Source organism: Hevea brasiliensis, chromosome 2 (assembly GCF_030052815.1).
Source record: "Hevea brasiliensis isolate MT/VB/25A 57/8 chromosome 2, ASM3005281v1, whole genome shotgun sequence".
Taxonomy (NCBI): Eukaryota; Viridiplantae; Streptophyta; class Magnoliopsida; order Malpighiales; family Euphorbiaceae; genus Hevea; species Hevea brasiliensis.
The window spans coordinates 62,740,207-62,747,153 of record NC_079494.1 but is presented as its reverse complement, the minus strand read 5'-3'; positions in this window follow the sequence as shown (position 1 = coordinate 62,747,153).

Below are 6,947 nucleotides of genomic sequence, written 5' to 3'. Positions count from 1 at the left end.
AGTGTCCCACCATTCGTAGGCATCATCTTGCAACAAGGATACTGCAGCTTCTAGATTTTGCTCTGAGGTGCAGTGAAGTTGTTTTAAGACTCTGCCCGTTCTGTTCAACCAATTCTCGGCTGCAACAGAGTCATCTTCTCTCTTACCGAAAAAGTCCACTGCTCCAAACTTTCTTAGCCTTTCCAGGTGTGATTTCTGCTGTGGAGCTGGTGGTGGTGGTGGTGGTGCTGGCATTACTCCAGCCATTTGTCTAAAGAAGTCAGCCATTTGTTGGAACATGGCCTGTGGAGGCTGAGCAGGCTCTGCTTGAGCTGGTGGAGTAGGTTCTCCCCTACCCCCAGTCTCAGCTGCTGCAGGTGGAGCATGACTCTCCACTTCCTCCTCGACTGCTCTCTGAGATGAAGGATCCATATCCTATTCAAAATAAGAAAGACAAACAGATCTGCATTAGTGTCACCTCGACTCTTACAAATGCAATGCATGGTATGGACTCAATCTAGGCCCAGAAATGCCTAAACCGTGCTCTGATACCACTAAATGTGACACCCCTTACCCGTGTACAGTATACCCGAGTAAGTAATGCCACACAGTGTACCGGCACATTCTAATATACCTTAATTAATTTATACCATGCTTGTGAATATAATTTATAAAATATAATTTATTTTAGCTATTTATCAAAAGTATTATTTATTTGAGGTTCCGAAGATTTTAAAGAAAATCCGGCGGAGTACCAGCTAAAAATAGAGAAAACAGTTCTTTGGAACCTGTTAAAAACACTTCCAACATTTGTATTCCATCATTTCAAACTCCAATATCCAAAATCTCAACAATATTTCTCAATTTCAGTTCTCAAGAACCTTTTCATTTCTCAAACATCCATCACATGTGATAATCAAGTATAAATCACAAATAAACATTTACTTTTCCATTCACAAATACAATTTTCATAATTTACATAAACATCAATATACATTACACAAGTTTAATTTCATATGAGAAAATCAAAATTTAGTTACAAAATGTCAAAATGACACCTAGTGTCCTACCAATGCACTGCAGAAGTTGAGGTGAAACGGACACTGAGCAGAACTGCAGGATAGACTCACCCAGTCTGCGGTCTACTGGGCTCACGATCTGTATCTCCAGTACCTACGTGTGGCAAAAGCAACGCGCTAAGCAATAATGCTTAGTGGTGCAATAATAAAATAAAAGAAAATAGCAAGAAAACAAATATGTAGTGAATGTGTATGGTTCATTTGTTTAGTATGGGTGTATACATTAATTCATTAACTTTGTTCACTTTCATTCATTTGGTTGCCCAAGTAACCTACACTAGATGACTGGACTGGATAACGGGTAAACTGGCGCTGGGTACCTAGTACCTCGGGCCGTCACACCATCGGTCATATATGCATCTCCCGGTGTGCAACAGAACAGCTAACAAGCTGTAAATACATCAGGCACAAGGCCAAATCTCAATACAAGGTCAGAATGGCTAAAAGCCATAAAATCACAGAATGGCATATTGCCATGTGCAGTACTGCTAACTGAACCCTATTGGCATGCCAAACTATCCAAACCAATCATGTTAGGTATACTAGGGCATTTGAAACTTTTAAATTCTTCAATTTGTGCATTTCAAGTTTTGATGTCACTATTCACCTCATTGGTCAACAAAAATGTTGACTTTTGGATAGAAAATAGGTGTATTGGTTTTAACACCCCAAACATACCACATTTTGTATTTAAAACTTGTTGGAATTGATTGCCATTTCCATTTCTCAACTTAATTCTAAGAGGGCAGAAATTTCAGTTTTTGAGACCCAATTTTACTGTTCCATTGGGCCCTGGTGCAGTGGGAATTTGAGGAAATGACAAACATGAAAGTTGTTCCTTGTTTTGTCTAGTTGAATTTCCTTTTTTGAATCACTCCATTTGGAGTTTTGTAGCTCTAGATATGGTCCAAAAACCACAGCTGGCCGGATTGCCAATCTGCAGAATTGACCATATCTACAGTAACATAAATAGTAACTAGAGTCACTTGGTTGGATAGGTTCTGGCCATAATTTGGGGTAGGTTCCTTCATGAAAGTTGTTTGTCGATGTCTTAACTTGTTGCTGTAAAACTTTCAGATCAATTGACCAAATCTACAGTGAGTTATGGCCAATTGAACAGTTACTGTTCATTTGGTCATTCTGCAGAATCAGTTGTAGGGTATCCGGATTGGGGCCAAGTTTTGGTCCTCTTGCTTTGGTCTTTTGGGTATGGTTTCTTCAGCAAAAATGTGCCATTATAAGCCTAGTTTCATGTCCAATTGGCCAAACACCAATTGGACCAACACAGCCAAAGTTATGGCTGTGTAATTGGACTGAAATTTTAGTCCATTGCTGCTGTCCTAGGGCAGCTTACACCTTCACTTTGCCATACAATTTTTCAGTCCAAATTGTGGTCAATTTACCTAAAATGGTCACTAATTGACCATTAAAATGTTCTCTAACAATTTCCTAAGCCAAATCAATTTTTCACTTCTCAAAACCCTAATTCCCATATGAGTTTTCACAAATTCCTTATTTAACTCTTTCTTTCTTTGTATATGTATAGGTATGCACTTTAAACATAAGCTCTAGTTCACTCTAAGTCCATCAAACCAATCAAAATAATTCCTTCACAAGGGCTGCCGAAAATTCATAGTATGTATACACATAATTCTTGTTTATTTTAGTTACAATTCTTACTCAATTCAAGTTACAAATCATAAAAATAAAGAGTTTTAAGTATCTAATGCACTAACCTTGAATAGGGCAGATTTTTTCCAAGTTAAATCTTCACTTTCCTTCACTTTCTAGGCTGCCAAACACTCTCCCAAGATGAGTGGACAACTTTTAATGAAAGGGGTTTAGGGTTTATAGTGAAAAGAAGAGAGAAAATAAGCTTGATGGAAGTTGGCAATGGAGGTTGGCTATGGGCAAGGGTTTCGGCTGGAATGGGAAGAGGTGGCTGCTGGTTTTTATTTTATTTTTTTAGTCTCAATTATCTCTTTTATTTGTTAGTCAAATGGTTACTTAATTGTGATTGGTCATAGTGTTCTTAATGACATCTCCATGATGTCATAAATAAGCTTTTTCCTCACTTTCTTTTCTTTCCTCCACTACTCATTTTCAATTTAATTTTTAGTAATGTTTATTTATATTTTATGTCATAATAATTATTTACTCGACTGGACAAGTCGGCCAAAAATCACCTCTGAAGGCGAAATGACCAAAATGCCCTCCTTTTGGCTTAACGGGTCAAAATTGTCTGTACCGATTGAAAAATTTTTCTAGGTATTTTCTTGGCATTCTAATGCCATAGGAACCTCAATAACCCTTCTCTGGAGTCCCAAAAATTATTTTATGAATTTTTCCCCGGGTCTAGGGCTCCTCGTTGCGAGAACCGCAACTTCCCTCTGGTTACCCATCGCTAGGGCACCGGCTCGTTTAACTTGTTTGTATTTTATTTCTAAAATTTTTACTAAATTTTTCTTATTAATATTTGAGTTAATTATGGTTTCTGACTTTAGTTTAAATATTTTTCCGGACGTTCTAACTGTCCGGACCGACACCGGTCACCAGAACAGTAGAATGTACGAAATTGCGACTGGGAGGGTGTTACATATAGTGTTTCAGTATCTTATTTCATAGTAAATCCAATAATTAATTCATAAATACTTACTTCTAGCCCAAATATGCTTAAACTAACATTCTTGGAAATTTTCATTTTAGCGTTACTATTCATAATACTATTCAAGTCAATTTGTTGACTTTCTAGAGCTTAATAGGTATGGGAATTCCAACTTCACCCACATACCACATTTTGGTCACTAAATTTGTTAGTTTTGGTTGTTTACTCAAATTCTAAGTCTTTTAGGCAAATTTGCAAATTTTCAGTTTTGGTGTCTTAAGTGGCACTGTTCCATTGGTCATTTTACTGTTAGAATTTGGCAAATATTTCTTCATAGAAAATGTTTCCTATTGTCTTAAGCTTATTCTCCTTTTTGAATCACTCCAATTGGAGTTTTGTAGCTCAAGTTATAGCCATTTGAACCATGGCTGCCAGATTTGACTTAACCCAGATTTTTGGTTAAATTTTGGTTCTGGCAGTTTTAGGTCACCGACTTTGGGTGGCCAAATGACTTGGTTAATGGCATAATTTGAGTTTGTATTCTTCGTGAAAGTTTTAGGTCTATATCTCATCTATCCACTGGTAAAATTTTAGGTCATTTAGACTTGCCTAGCTCAAGTTATGGCTAAATGAACAAATACTGTTCATTTGATCAGTTTGTACAGGTCAGACTGAGATTTTCCAAGTTTGGTCAATTTGTTCACTAGATTTTGGTCACTTTTGGGGCATGCTTCCTGAATGAAAATTGTGTAATTTAGTGTCTGTTTTCATTCCCAATTGGTCTTATACCAATTGGACTTGTAAATTTTCATGTTTCATTCCCAATTGACCACATTGAATCTGAATTTGGTTTCAACTCTAACACTTTCAACACATTTCATTTGGTCACCATTGACCATTTCTTACTTCAAATTAGGTCAAATACAACATTTACCAATTTTTCACATTTTTGTCTCTAAACCCTAAGGGTCCAAAACCCTAATTCACAAATTCTTGCATTTAACCAATTCAATGCATATCAATCTCATTACCACATCCATATAAGCTTGCTTAACATATTAAATTCAATCAAACCATGCAAATACACCTCCACAACATGCTGGCCGAAATTTACTCATGGTCCCTCAACAATTTATTTCATTTCATTTTAAGTTTATTTCTAAGTTAATTAAGCTACAAACACAAATAATAAACTAATTTTACAACTTAAATCACTAACCTCAATCTTTGATGTCCAATTCTTCAATTCTCTTCCTTTTTCTTTTTCTTTGTTCTTCAAGCTTTAACCATGGTAAAATAATTTTCTAAGGTGAGATTTTTTATTTTTCAAGCTCAAAGATGAGCTTTCATGGAGGATGAAGTGAGGGAGAGGGTGAGGCAGCAAAAATGGGAAAAAAAGAAGACTTTGCTATTTTTTTTTTCTTTTGTTTTATGACTTTTATCCTTATGGAAGATCCAAAAATCAATTTAATTAAATTTGTTAATTATGATCTTTATGGCATCATGCATGATGTTATGCGTGATGTCATTTCCCTACACCTTTTTCATTTTTTCTTTTTTAAATTTATTTTTTTATTAGTTCTTTAATTTAATTCCCGACTCTGAAATTTTCTTTTCTCCAATTTTATTTGATAGTTAGGTCAGGAGTTAGCTCTCGGGGTCAATTGACCAAATTGCCCCTCACCGGTTCGACCCGGTTTGCAAATAATTCCATATTTCTTCTGGCTCCCTGACCTAATTATTTGACTGGCATAACAATTCTTTTTCATGATTTTCTTTTTTCCACTAAATTCGTAATTGTCCTAAGGACCTCAGCGTCACATTTTATGGTTCGAAATTTGACTTTAAATTGACTTCGCAGTCATTCTCGAAGAGGTCACCCATTGCTATGAGTCTCGGCTCGTTTAACTCTTATGTTCTGTTTTTCTTATTTATACTTAACTAATTGACAATCACTAATTATTTGTGTTTATGGCTTATCTAGTTGTCTTAGGTATGGTTCTAATTCTCTTTATTGTCCGGACAGACTCCAATCACCGGAACAGTTAAATATACCAGGCTATACAAGTAGGAGTGTTATAATTCTTTCCCCCTTAAAATAATTTTGTCCTCGAAATTTTACCTGGTATCAGTCTCTGAATAGTTGTGGGTGCTGTCTCTTCATGTCCTATTTACGCTCCTAAGTAGCTTCCTAGCCTGAATGATGGTTCCTTAGCACTTTAACCAATACTATTTACTCATCGATTGCTCACCTCGTGTGCCACGTTTCTTATGAGCCTCTGTCATAAGTTAGATTCAAATTCTTTTCAGTTTTAGAGGTAAGTAAATCTGTGTGCTAGTGAATCCACTTTTCTAGGACTTCGTGTGATCCTATGGGTGAGAACTTAGTTTTACTCTTTTCTTATCAAATCTCTTAATCATTTGATGTAACCTTCAGTTTAGTTTAGAATATTTTAGTCTTTTCTTGCTGTTGTTTTAGTAATTATTTTCTTTTGTGGTCGTTTCTTTCTTAGCCATAGGTCCATAACCATTATCTTACCATCTCCATTTATGACCAAGGCCTATATGCCATTTTGCACTATCTTGTTGGCTTTGGTTTAACTTATTTCTTTCTTGATAAAATAGTTCGGAATATCGTTACGCATCTTAAGTAAATTGCTTGCCTTGGTGGCAATTCCTCATCTAGTATTTTTTTTCATTTCTTATTGTTCTATTTATTTTTTTATTTATCGATATTCTATATCTTATTTTGCACTGATGTGTAGTCATTATTTTCTTTTGTACTAAACTATAACCTTTCAATATTCTAACTTTAGAGTTTTAAATCCCAAGTTAGGATTTTCAAACTCTTTTCCAATAAGAAAACTTTATCTTATCATAACTGTACCAAAACAGATGCCGTTTGCAACTATTCTTATTCTTGTGCATTATTGGGTAGTATGTAGCTCTACACAATAAATCCCAAGTCAGTACTGTAATCTGCAGCTTATAGCACAAACATCAAGAATATTGCATAGTTACTACGATACATCCCAATAGAACAAACTTCCCTGTATCTTATTTCTTTTAAATTCACTAATATCTTGAACTTATTTTGATTATGGTACCCACTGACATCTATCAGCAGTAATACCCTTACCCGTATCTAAGTTAGCTATATTACTATAACTTACTTTTAGGTTCTCTTTCCTTACATAATTAGGCTTATAAATTAACTTTACGAATTCTTGTGTGCTAGCAAATATTTTTCACAGACAAACTCTTCCAAAATTAATTTTAAAAAG